This window comes from Chenopodium album, chromosome 13 (assembly GCF_948465745.1).
Source record: "Chenopodium album chromosome 13, dcCheAlbu1.1, whole genome shotgun sequence".
Lineage (NCBI taxonomy): Eukaryota > Viridiplantae > Streptophyta > Magnoliopsida > Caryophyllales > Amaranthaceae > Chenopodium > Chenopodium album.
Window position 1 is genome coordinate 22,178,870 of NC_137846.1, and position 14,627 is coordinate 22,193,496.

A 14,627-nucleotide genomic window follows, 5' to 3' on the forward strand; every position below is an offset into this window, starting at 1 on the left:
CGATGCATCTGGACTCATAACCATGGTCCCTTTTTGACTAACTCTTATCCTTGAACTTTAGAGAACTAGAGCCATGGTTAGGTTGCAAACTCATTGCATCATATTGTGCTTACTTGACTATTTGTGCATTCTTGGTTGTGCATAACCTATATGTGTTTACACTAACTGTTTGTTTGACTTGTGTATAAGTTTAAATAAACTAATTTAATGGCTATATAGGACTTTGCTTAATTAATTAGTTAATTAATATAGTTAATTAAAGTAAATTGATTACATCTGACTTATTACGACTTTAGGCTTGTCCTTTTAAGGTAGAACGCTAGAAATAGGCCTAGACCGACGTATCGGTAATAACGCGAAGGTTGGACCTGTGGTGCAACACGAAAGTGTCCTAACATTATCGTGTCGCGATGGCCACTGGCGTGTCGCGACAGTTCCTTTGCTTCAGCGACGGTTTAGTTTTCTGCCTGAGTCCTCACACCAAGTCTAATTAATCAGTTTATTAATAATTGAAGCTTTATTTAGTCCTTAATTGAGTCTAGGCACATAGTCCGGTCTTACACAAGTGTCAAAACATGCCACTTTCACTCACTTTTTAAGCATACAGCATGACCATGTCTAGAGAGTCTTGTTTGCGCGTGTCTTTCCGTCATTTTTTTAGGAGGGTAAGTCGGATATTAATCCTCCCAATATAACCATGTTGCTTGAACCCCAGACACGATTCCGAAAAATATGCACCCTATTTTCGCTTTTGCTTTTTAAAACCCCTAATTTTGCTTTTTAAAACCCAATAAAGTCAAAGTCAATTTGAGTCAAATTATTAAGTCAAAATGGTTTAATATTTACAGCGCTTGGTCAAGAAAGGAAGGGCGACTAATCAAAGACAACACTTTCTTCCAAGTCTTACTTTTTGATAAACCGTTTCAACAAAGAAGAAAGGCTAAGAGGAAAATGGCCACCGAAGAAGAAGTTAATGAACTAAGACAGAACATGGCTAGCTTGACCGAGATGTTCAAAACTCTCTCTCTTCAAGTCAATGACCCTGCGAAACAACAAGAGCTTTAGCGAATGGAAGAGAGCTTGAGCAGAATCTCCAATGACTACAAGTTCCAAGGGATTAGCTCACAAGGGGTCTTTGGACAAGGAACTTCTTCCGCAGAATTTCAATGCCAAAGACATCCCAAAGTTCAAGCCAGCTGATAACCCTTACTTTCATTTAAGAGCTTTTGAAACAATAATGAACATTAAGGGAATTGATTAGAAAGCTTTCCATTCGTTGTTCTCTTTATCTTTAGAAACCGTTTGTCAACAATGGTTTTTCTCCCTTGACAAGGAGAAAATTTCCTCTTGGGATTCTTTAACAAATGTTTTCATTAATAGATACAAATGCAACATTCAAGTTGAAACTGACCATAGAGAACTTGAGATGTTAAAACAAAAAGAGAACGAAGGGTTCACCTCCTTTTTCAATAAGTAGAGGGAGATTTCTGCTAAAATGGTTGATGTTCCCACTAAAAAAGAATCTGTGAGGCTGTTCATCAAGAACCTCCAAGAAAAGTATTCAAAGCATCTAAAGTACCAAAGTAACTTGAATACGTTCAAGGTCGTCTATGACATAGGGATTGATATTGAAGACGACCTTGCAAAACAAAAAGTTGCTAGCAACTCCAACAGTGGCTCGAAAGGAAAGAAGAACAACAATCCTTCTTCTTCCAAAACCACCCACTGAAACAATGTTAGCACTGTTAACTTAAACGAGGTCTTAGCTATGAACAATCAAGGACAAAAGAAGCCATTTAGGAGAAACTTCACACCTATTGGCATGAATTATGACACCATATTCGATCGCCTTCATGGTAAAGGTCTCATAATATTGGACCATTTGGAGATCCACCAGTCGAAAAGAGGACGGCTAGTTGGAACCCCAACCATAATTGCAAGTATCATCAAGGCAGGGGCCATCTCACTAAAAACTATTGGAAATTGAAGGAAGCTATTCAAGAGTTAATTGATAGCAATAAACTCCCATTTTCCCTTGCAAGTAAGAAGCCAAGCATCAATAGTGCTCCACTTTCAGACTCCTTGGCAATTTCCGATGAGGCAGGCCACATGAACCCATCACTCCTCATTAAACATATTGAAGAAACTCATGCTATCGAAGAAGAGGAGGAAACCTTTTTCGATGTCGTGAGCGATTCTCCCGCCGGAGAACAACCGGCCACTAAAATAGAAGTATGGCTTCTCATAAGTACAATGAGGGAAGCAATAGACATGTGTCGTGAGGCCCTCGACCATGCAAAGATGGTACAAAGTAAGCAGCCACTGAAAAAGTAATGCCCACAAAGACTACTGAGAGGAACCCTTTTCTCTCAAAGTAGTTGAAACACCAAAAAGGAGCAATAAGGTGTACACACCTATTGGGACTTCTTATGAGAACATGTTTCAAATGCTCTTCGAGAATGGGAAGATCAAACCTCTCGAACCAAGACCATTTGAATCGCTGAAAAGGACAGATAGGTTCTATTGTCCCTACCATCAATAGGAGGGCATACCATAAAACACTATTTTAAATTCAAGGACTTAGTCCAAGGATTAATTGACAGTAAGAAATTGGTTCAAATTCGACCGGACAAAGAGATATTTTCATAATTGGTTAATGGAGTGTGGGAAAGTGATGATGAGGATGTTTACCTCAAAGATATAGAAGACACTCCACTTTCCTTAATTTATCCGGTTGATGATATTTGGGATGAAGAGGATTCCCCTATCAATGTCCTCACAAGATCAGGGAGAATACAACCTCTCATCACAACGCAACCTATTCCTACCACTAAACAAGTTCCCAAACCAATCATAGAAGACAAAGATGTTGTCAAACAACTAAAAAAGACTAAGGTCTAGATGAACGTATGGAAACTCTTAGTTACATCCCATGAACATAGGCTTGCAGTAATGGATGCCTTAGATAAAGTAGGAATAGACTCAGAAACCACTCCTAAGGGGTTGGCTAACTTTCTCACGAGTGATCTTCCTAGCCCCATTAATCTAATCACCTTTTTGACAAGGATTTACCCCCTGAAGGTGATAAGCATAATAAAGCCTTGAACCTCACAATAGTGTGCAAACGAATGAATGTCCTAATGACCCTTGTGGATAATGGGTCGACAATTAATGTTTGCCCACTTAGAACTACGAGAATGCTAGGTATAAGGGATGAAGATTTTTCCCCATCAACACAAGGCATAAGAGCTTATGACAATACTCGTCGCCAAGCTCTCGGAACTATTACTATGAATGTCACAACAGGGGTTATTGAGCATGCTACTACTTTTCAAGTGGTAGACATCAAAGCCTCCTTCAATCTATTGTTGGGACGCCCTTGGCTTCACGATCTTAATGCCGTCTCTTCATCTCTCCATCAACAAGTTAAGGCAATAGTTGGAGGACTTCCTATCACGATTAACGCTTCTCCTATGAGGGTCAAGGCAATTGATAAGCCTCTCATAAATGTGGAGCATGATGAGAATGATGAAGATCTATGGGGATTCAATGCCGAAGAGGTCTCTTTCATCAAGGAAGATGAGAAAACCCCTCTTCACTACGATCTCCATTCAAACATGATAGTCAATGGCATTCTCAGAAACCAAGGGCACTTTCCTAGAATGACTCTAGGAAAGAAAAAGGGAGTAGCAACACAAATGGGATCGCCTGGTGTAGGGAATATTTCAAGCATTACCCCAAACTTGAACCCCACTGTGATCATACACTTAAGTATGGTGGCGTCCAAAGGGAAGGAAACTAGAGCAAAAGAGTCGCCAACAAGTTTTAGGAACTTGTAAACCGTTCACAAGGTGAAGATTACACCCCTTAATGATCCAGGAGATCGTCAACTCCAAAAGGTCTTGAACCAAATAGGGTTCGGGGATGAAGGTACAAATCCAACCTAAAAGAGATTGAACCTGCCCTAAATAGGCCTCTACTTCATTCTTCTCGTATTCATGTGCGCTTTCTGACTAACATGCAATCAACAGATTAACCCTAAACCTGTTTATCTACGTTGGTTGAACTTAATGCACAAATAAAACTATTATTGGTGATCACTTGAATTATAATCATATTAGCCTAAACAAGATTATTAATTATCTTATTAAGTGTGATTACAAGTACAAATTCCCTTTAGGCATGCATAAAAGGCGTGATCAAGCAATAACAATAAATAAGCATCAAGCAACATAATAATCATAATAATAATCATTACAATTATAATCATGTTAATAATAAAGCTTAAATATAACAGCAAGATCCTAGGCATGATACTAACAAGATTAATAACAAACCCTAGCATGTCACTAAGCATTAAAAATCAAAGCTTTAACCCTAACATGATACTAACATGATATTAGAAAATAGAATAGGAAGCATCCTAAACACGCTATTAGAAAGCAATAAAGACATCCTAACATGATACTAGGAATTAAACAAATTTAAACATGCTTTCCACAAGAATAAAGCAATAAGATTACATACTTTGATGCCTCGTGCCTCTTTCTAATAACAAAATACATGCGTTAGTAACTTCAAGGAAAATATAAATCAAACAATTAAATCAAATAATTGAAATAGAGATTAGGGACCAAACCCTCAGAAATTATAACCTTTCACGTCTAGGGCGAAGACAACTTCGAACTCGGCTAGGTGTATCTAGTGCTAATGTATGAGGAATTGTGTAAGAGGGAAGGTTTAGAAAAAGAATAGAGAGAAGGAAAGCTTCTAGCTTTAGAGAGAGAGAGATGATTGTGAATCGATTGATTGTGGATCGTAGATTGTATGAGAATTGATTGATTGTGGATGAATGAAAACGGAGTTTCAGGACCCTATTTATAAGAAAACAGTCCGGAAATAGGTAGAATTTGATAAGGAATAAAACTCCACGTTGTCGCTGCAAAACCGACCTTGTCGCTAGGCGACAGGGTCTGTCGCGTGGCGACATCCTGGATTTCTACGCGCTTTCAACACGGAATCCAAATATGAATCAAAATCGATTTGTAAAGTCCGTATGAAACTGAAATCGTATCTTTCATAAAATAATATTTTATTCCAAATAAAACTTATCAAAATATAATTATTAATTCTAATTCTATTAGGATTAAAGAGAACCCTCTAGAGAATTCTAGAAGAATATAATCAATTCTAATAACTTTAGGAATAATAATTAATATTGGGCCCTCCCCTAGATCATTGGGCCGCACGTAAAGATCAAACCGGGCCCAGTTTAGTATTTTGGCCATAACTTCCTCATTATTCATCGGAATTGGGCTTATAATATATCGTTGGAAATCTCTTTGCAAGCCCCATCCAACTACACTATTATTGGACCCTTGTCGTGGACCAAACTAAACAGGATTGGCTATTTTCATAAAATAGAGTTGTTTTCGAAAACAGAAAGAAAGAATTTTAATAAAAACCAACCGCAACACTTGACTTTTCACACTTTCACCTCATTCGATAATCATTCGACGCAAAAGGTATTCATCACTGGATTTGGTTTTGGGGAGACACATTTGGGTGTCTACAGAAGCCCCCACTTTGATTGAGTTTGGAGAAACGCAAGTTTCGAAAACGAAAGTCAAAGTAGCGATAAGGACGGAGAATCATTCAGAACGTTCTGCGATCCTAAATAATTCTTGTAACACCGATACCTGCAAACTAGCGTTAGTTAAACAGATAAGAGAGTTAAGAAACGCGTATCTTGCACCGTCGAGTACACGTCTCTGGGAGTAACCGATTTTTGTTGCATTCTGTTGAAGACCGCTCTGCTTGTAGCTGCCTCCTATTTCATCGAAAACGACTCTGCTTGTAGTCATTCTCCTCCGCTTGTGACCATCTTCCACATCCTAGGGAACACGATCGAAGATAATTCTGCTTGTAGCCATCTTCAGTTTTTTTGTGACTATCTTCCACATCCTAGGGAACGTCGTCTATCATTGCTGCTACATCTCGAGCTTTTTTCTTGAATCATAGTGACAACCTTCCCAATCATAGCAAAAGTCGTCGAAGATCGCCTCATCACGAACCACTCTTCTCAAATCTTGGTAACAACCTCCACAAACTTAGCGAATGCTGTTGAAGACCGCCCATCTCGTGCTATCTTCTCAAATCTTGGTGACAACTTCCACAATCATAGCGAACGCTGTCGAAGACCGCCCATCTCGTGCTATCTTCTCAAATCTTGGTGAGAACCTCCACAATCTTAGCGAAAGCTGTCGAAGACCGCCCATCTTGTGCTATCTTCTCAAATCTTGGTGACAACCTCTACAATCTTAGCGAACGCTGTCGAAGACTGCCCATCTCGTGCTATCTTCTCAAATCTTTTGTAAATTAAAGCTCCTCATCTCTAATTTATTGATCTATGTAACTCCTCTCATCTTGGAAGAATCTCACGTGTCATATTCGCGGTTTTTCGAAAAAATCCGGGAATGTTCTTGCTTGCTGGGATGCTCCTGCATTTATATTTGATTATAGGACTTTGCTTATCTTTCTTTAGGGTTGACCTAAGACTTAGTGTTGTTTGACTCATTGACTTGACACAACTCAAGGTATAAACTTGACTCGCTGTGATTGACTCGAGGTTGACTCGACTCGAAGTGAAATGACACGTGTGACTCATGACCCGTGTAAGTAACAAATTTTTCCGTCATTTTTGTGGAGGGTACCAACTTTCCCCCGAAAAAGAAAGACGCAAAAAAGGAAGAAGTTTTTGATGGTGCATGTTGAATGAGCTTAGTCAAACATTGTTTAATACTATCTCTCAAGGTGCAAGGATTAACTCATCCTAGGCTATCTCAATTTTTGACTCAATGATGAAAGTATTTGGGTAACTTAGGCACGGAGGCTAAGTACTTCATACTTTGTGATGCAATGATGAGTGATGAGTGATTTTGACATGACTAGGCATGCTCCAACGTCGTGTTAAGATTTCATGACAAAGGGTTCCTAAAGGGAAAGACTATTTGGTCATGTATCTGTGTAGTGTGTGAAAGTGACACTAAAGTTAGGCCGCAAGGGCTAAGTGCGTGGAAAAATATTGAAAAGAGTCCCATGGTGGTGACTCTTAGGCTGGGTAAGCTAATAATGCAAGGATCAAGCCCCGAAGTCTAGCTCTAAATGAATAGGGATGAGCATTGGAGATCCTTTGATATGATCAATGTAAATATGAATGTATGTTTATTACGGCCGCACCCCTTTATGAGGTTGCCTACGTATCTGTTAGGAATCAGGCCGAACGTAGCTCTAGCCGAACCTCGCACAAGTGTGTGTATACCTCAAAGAGGTCTTTTGAGGGTTGTAACGTGGTTAGGCTAAAGGTTGAAGAGGAAAGGGATAAAGGCTCAAGACCCTAGATAAGCCCCCAAGGTGTGCAACCTTGCTTTTGAATCTTTGTATTTGTATGCTTGAGTATTTTAACTCTTTATATTTTGCTCTCTCTTTTTCCTTTATCATTTTTTCAAATTCAAATCTCTTTTTTATAAGCGTGGGCAATCCCTATCATGCGGTCTATCACTCACTTGGCATTCATGTTTCTCAGGCACGGTACCGAGCACTCGATAAGAAACGCAATATGAGACGTGTTCATATCAAAGACATTGGAACACTTGCCCTTTTGTACACTTTTATCATTTTTGCTTTTTGAATTTTTGAGTTTTATGTAAAATCACTCAAGCTTTTGTTCTTTAAAAATTGCATAAGTTGCACACTATCCCATCCCAAGGTTAGGTAGATATGGGTTGAAAAATGACAGGTCTATCATAAACGAGGCTCAAAGTGGTTTATCAAAAAAAGATTGCATATTTGAAGGGTAAAAGGTGATATGATGTGGCTACAAGGGGTGCCTCATATCATAGGTATACCTTGTGCTTAGTTCGACGTTTTTTTTTTCTTTTTTTTTTATGAATGCAATGCAATGTAATGTTCACATGAAAGGAAACAAACACTCATTTTATTAAAGGGAGAAAAGAAACGTACAAAATAAAAAATCTAAGGAAGAAGGTGCCTATTACTAGACTTATTGGGGAAAGGGAAAATGAAAAATAAATAGAAAAAGAGGTCATGAAATCTTGTCGTTGAAGCTCGCCTCTTGTCTTGTATTGTTTGTTTTATCATCACTCGCTCTTCTTGCTGGCTGGAGGTATGGGAAGCTTGTTAATATCAATCAAGTATTGGATGGCCTCTTTTAGCTTCCAACTGCTCTCAGCAGTATGACCCCTACCTTGATGGTACTTGCAATGTGAATCAGGGTTCCAACTAGGCAATCTTTTTTCGGGCGCGGGATCTTGAATAGGTCCAATGGGAGTAATGAGTCCCTTGGCATGGAGTCGGTCGAAAGCAACATCATAGCTCATCCCAATGGGGGTGAAGTCTTTCCTTAGTTGTTTCTTAGATCCTTGGTTATCTATGGCTAAGACTTCACTGAGATCAAAGGTACTAACATTGTTACTAGAGTGGGCGTTTTCGAAAGAAGAAAGATTGTCGTTCTTCTTTCCTTTCCAGCCACTGTGGTTACTATTGTTAGCAGCTTTTTGTTTTGCGAGGTCATCTTTGATCTCGATGCCTATGTCATAGACGCCCTTGAAAGTATTCAAGTTGTGTTGATATTTTAAGTGCTTTGAATACTTTTCTTGTAAATTTATGATGAACATCCTTACGAACTCTTTCTCATTAGGCACCTCAACCATCTTTGCAGAAGTTTCCCTCCACTTATTAAGGAAAGAAGTAAAGCCTTCATTCTCTTCTTGTCTCAGCATCTCAAGTTGTCTATAATCAGTTTTGACTTGAATATTACATTTATATCTATCAATGAAAGCGTTTACAATAGCATCCCAAGTAGAGGTTTTCTCCTTATCAAGAGAAAAGTACCATTGCTGACAAACGGTTTCTAAAGATAAGGAAAACATAGAATGAAAAGCTTTCTTGTCTATTCCCTTAATATTCATTACAGTTTCAAAGGCTCTTAAATGAAAATAAGGGTTATCCATTGCTTTGAATTTCGGGATGTCGTTGGCATTGAACTTCTGCGGAAGAAGATCCTTGTCCACCGAGACCCTTTGTGAGCTAATGCCTTGCAATCTATAGTCATTGGACAATTTTCCCATATTTTCCTAGATGAGCTCCATTTGCTGTTGTCTCACAGGGTCATTGATTTGGAGAGTCAGATTCTTCAACATTTCAGCAATGTTAGCCACTTGTCCCTTGAGTTCGTTGACTTCATCCTGACTTGCCATTATCTTCTTAGCTTTCCTTTTTCGACCGATTGGCTTATCAAAAAGTTGAATTTGAATAAAGGTGTTGTCTTTGATTAATCGTCCTTCTCTCCTTGACCAAGTACTGTGGAAAGGGAAATTAAGGGATATTCGTTGTTAATTATTCGACTTAACTCTATTCAACATGCAATAGATGGAAAAAGGTAGGAAGAATGAATATTGTGACATGGGGAAAGCATGTAGAGAGTGGAAAGATGATGTAGATGGAGAGATATGAAAAAAATTAGGAATAGCATGTACCCCCAACTCAAATGACGGAAAAAACCGACTCATGCATGAACCTGAGACGTGGTCATGGTGACTATATAAAGTGTGTGCTAACACTAGTGAGTGTAGGTGAAATGCTTTGACTCTTGTGTATGACCATGGGACTAGGTGCCTAGACTCAATTAAGGACTTAGACATGGCTAAAGCCATTAACAAATTGGTTAAACTGATTAGCAAACTGTGTAATTAGACTCGTCGTGATGACTCGAGTAAGAAACTGGACTGTCGCCGGAACAACAGAATTGTCGCCACAATTTAAAGCTTGTCGCCAGATGACAAACCTGTCGCCAGGCGACAAGCAGTAAATTGCGGCGCCACAGCCCAAACTCCCGCGCCATTTCTGGAACATTAATCTGGGACTGTTTCCAGTAATTTTACTCTAAGGGGACATGCCTAAAGTCGTACTAAGTCAGATTAATTATTTCATTAGTCTTTAATTAGTCAAATTAATTAATTAATTCATTAATTAGAAAAAGTCCTTTTTAGTCATTAATTGGTTTATTTAGACTTAAACACAAGTCAAAGAAACGGTTAGCACATATAAATTATGCACAAGCAAAGAATGCACAAATAGTCAAGTAGTCACAACATGATGCAATGAGTTTGCAACCTAACCATGGCTCTAGTTCTCTAAAGTTCGGGATATGGGTTAGTCATAGAGGGTCCATGGTTATGAGTCCGAATGCACCGCGCGGAAGCCTTACCTTTGGAAGGGTTGGCGCGAGTGGATGGGACCCCGCAAGTTACAAACTTGCTTCCATGGTTTGGTAGATTCACAAACTCGGATGTACTCGTCGTTGCCAGGAGCGTTCGATTGGGTAGATAGAGCGTGAACCCCCAGAGGGTTATGTCCATATGTAGAACACATATGGGTTTCAGAAAAGTGAGAAAAACTCAATCAGGAAGTAAAATCGAGCCAACAGTGCTAGAAATGGTCAAAACAAGAAGGCAGAGTTCTGGCTCGGTATTCGAAGAACTTGGCGCCAGACTACAGGGACTGTTGCCGCAAAAGTACCCCTGTCGCCAAGCGACAGAACTATCTCCAGGCGATAGAAGCACTTTACAGGCGACAATCCTGTTTTCTAGGCGCAAGTTCCTACATGCCTAGAATTTTCCAGATTTCGCAGCGTTATTTCAATTCTAGTTGTGAAAGATATTTCTCAAGTTTCCTACGTGTAAGAATCCTATGTTTTTGACTCATTTCGGATGGTCTATCCAATGAGGACCTTTTTTTATATGCATATGACAATAATGCTAATCAAAATTACGCACATGAAATACTTAGAACTTTTCAAGTCTCATCCACTCATTCTAAATCATTGCCGAAATAAATTTCAGGAATTAAAATAGAAATCCTCCCCAGTGGAGTCGCTAAAAACTGTAGGGAATATTTCAAGCATTACCCCAAACTTGAACCCCACTGTGATCATACACTTAAGTATGGTGGCGTCCAAAGGGAAGGAAACTAGAGCAAAAGAGTCACCAACAAGTTTTAGGAACTTGTAAACCGTTCACAAGGTGAAGATTACACCCCTTAACGATCCAGGAGATCGTCAACTCCAAAAGGTCTTGAACCAAATAGGGTTCGGGGATGAAGGTACAAATCCAACCTAAAAGAGATTGAACCTGCCCTAAATAGGCCTCTACTTCATTCTTCTCGTATTCATGTGCGCTTTCTGACTAACATGCAATCAACAGATTAACCCTAAACCTGTTTATCTATGTTGGTTGAACTTAATGCACAAATAAAACTTTATTGGTGATCACTTGAATTATAATCATATTAGCCTAAACAAGATTATTAATTATCTTATTAAGTGTGATTACAAGTACAAATTCCCTTTAGGTATGCATAAAAGGCGTGATCAAGCAACAACAATAAATAAGCATCAAGCAACATAATAATCATAATAATAATCATTACAATTATAATCATGTTAATAATAAAGCCTAAATATAACAGCAAGATCCTAGGCATGATACTAACAAGATTAATAACAAACCCTAGCATGTCACTAAGCATTAAAAATCAAAGCTTTAGCCCTAACATGATACTAACATGATATTAGAAAAGAGAATAGGAAGCATCCTAAACATGCTATTAGAAAGCAATAAAGACATCCTAACATGATACTAGGAATTAAACAAATTTAAACATGCTTTCCACAAGAATAAAGCAATAAGATTACATACTTTGATGCCTCGTGCCTCTTTCTAATAACAAAATACACGCGTTAGTAACTTCAAGGAAAATATAAATCAAACAATTAAATCAAATAATTGAAATAGAGATTAGGGACCAAGCCCTCAGAAATTATAACCTTTCACGTCTAGGGCGAAGGCAACTTCGAACTCGGCTAGGTGTATCTAGTGCTAATGTATGAGGAATTGTGTAAGAGGGAAGGTTTAGAAAAAGAATAGAGAGAAGGAAAGCTTCTAGCTTTAGAGAGAGAGAGATGATTGTGAATCGATTGATTGTGGATCATAGATTGTAGATGAGAATTGATTGATTGTGGATGAATGAAAACGGAGGTTTAGGACCCTATTTATAAGAAAACAGTCCGGAAATAGGTAGAATTTGATAAGGAATAAAACTCCACGCTGTCGCTGCAAAACCGACCTTGTCGCCAGGCGACAGGGTCTGTCACGTAGCGACAAGGTCTGTAGCGTGGCGACAGCCTGGATTTCTACGCGCTTTCAACACGAAGTCCACATATGAATCAAAATTGATTTGTAAAGTCCGTATGAAACTGAAATCGTATCTTTCATAAAATAATATTTTATTCCAAATAAAACTTATCAAAATATAATTATTAATTCTAATTCTATTAGGATTAAAGAGAACCCTTTAGAGAATTCTAGAAGATTATAATCAATTCTAATAATTTTAGGAATAATAATTAATATTGGGCCCTCCCCTAGATCATTGGGCCGCACGTAAAGATCAAACCGGGCCCAGTTTAGTATTTTGGCCATAACTTCCTCATTATTCATCGGAATTGGGCTTATAATATATCGTTGGAAAACTCTTTGCAAGCCTCATCCAACTACACAATTATTGGACCCTTTTCATGGACCAAACTAAACTGGATTGGCTGTTTTCATAAAATAGAGTTGTTTTCGAAAACAGAAACAAAGAATTTTAATAAAAACCAACCGCAACACTTGACTTTTCACACTTTCACCTCATTCGATAATCATTAGACGCAAAAGGTATTCATTATTGGGTTTGGTTTTGGGGAGACACATTTGGGTGTCTACACCTGGCCTTCCTAAATTAGATACTTTTGGACTTGGTTGCAAACCGACTCCGAAAGACTATAAGCAAGCCCGGGAAAAAATTCATGCACGGAGGAATGCTCGTACTCAAGAGAAAGCATTCCCAATGGATCGTTACCCTCTCACTGTGAATGGACAATTCATAAAAGAGGGTGAGGATTATCCATGCTACGAATTTCCCGAACCCTTTTTCAAAAATGGGGTGAGATAACCAGGGTTCGAAATCTTTTTAGATTGCAACTTCCTAGATAAGATCCCAACTCCTATTCACAAGGAGAAGGCACCCCCATGCTTTGACTTTAATGTCATGGGACTAATCTTTGGCTACAAGAAAAATGAGCCTAAGCGTATCGACGACGATTCTGCACTTATCCAAACAGTCTTGCAAAGTGAAAACTTTGATCCCACAAAACTCATTACTCCAGCAGAAGGATTAGTTTGAGGACGGCGAAACACTATGAAGGTGACTACACCAAGTGGAAGAAAGATCTCTATAACAATAGGACAAGGACCAATGTTCGATGAGTCTGAGTCGTATGAGTCTGAATTCAAGTCTTCTGTAGTCGAGTCCTCTAAATCCTCAATAGTTACGTCTCCTTTTGTCCCTTTTAGTTCAAAGTCTACTTCTAAGATAGTTAGTAGTCAAGTCCCAACGGACATTTCTTTATTTGATGTAATGGTTTCTGAATTCAATAACATGTCTTCGTTTTCTTACTCCTCGTGTCATTCCGTTACTCAAGATGACGAGCATTGCTTAACTAACAATGAAAGTGACAAAGAAATAATTAAAGCAGTGGAAACGCTTGAAAATAAAACACCAGTAATTGAAGACACTGAAACGGTTGATATCTCAACAGATCCCACTATTAAAAGAGAGGTTAAAATTGGTTTAACTCTTAATAAAGAAGAAAGAACCAATTTAATTAATCTACTAAAAGAATTTATTGATGTGTTCACTTGGTCATATGAAGATATGCCAGGAATAAATAGAGAAATAGCCCAACACACAATACCCTTAATTACAGGAATGAAACCTGTAAAACAAAAGTTACGCCGAATAAAACCCGACGTAGCTCTTAAGGTAAAAGAAGAAGTTCAAAAACAAATAACTGCAGGTTTTATCAGGGTATCCAAATACCCCGAATGGGTCGCAAATGTGGTACCAGTTTCTAAGAAAGATGGAAGGGTAAGAATGTGTGTCGACTACAGAGATTTAAATAAGGCAAGTCCAAAGGACGACTTCCCTTTACCACACATCGACATTTTAGTAGACAACACAGCAAATCACGCACTCCTCTCGTTCATGGATGGGTACGCAGGGTACAACCAGATTCTCACGGCTAAAGAAGACATGAAAAGACTACATTCATAACACCTTGGGGCACTTACTGTTACACGGTGATGCCATTCGGGTTGAAAAACGCGGGTGTCACTTACCAAAGAGTAGCGACTGCCTTGCTCCACGACATGATGCACACAGAAGTTGAAGTGTATGTGGACGATATGATTGTAAAATCAAAGACCGTCCAAGACATCAAATAGCCTTAAGAAAATTCCTTGAAAGGCTAAGAAAATACAACATGTGGTTAAATCCACCTGAGTGTGCTTTTGGAGTTACCTCAAGAAAACTCTTAGGCTATGTCATTAGCTCTAGAGGAATAAAGACAGATCCAACCAAGATCAAAGCAATCATGTCAATGCCACTGCCCAAGACCGAGAAACATATTTGAGGATATATTGGCCGGTTGCAATACATAAGTAGGT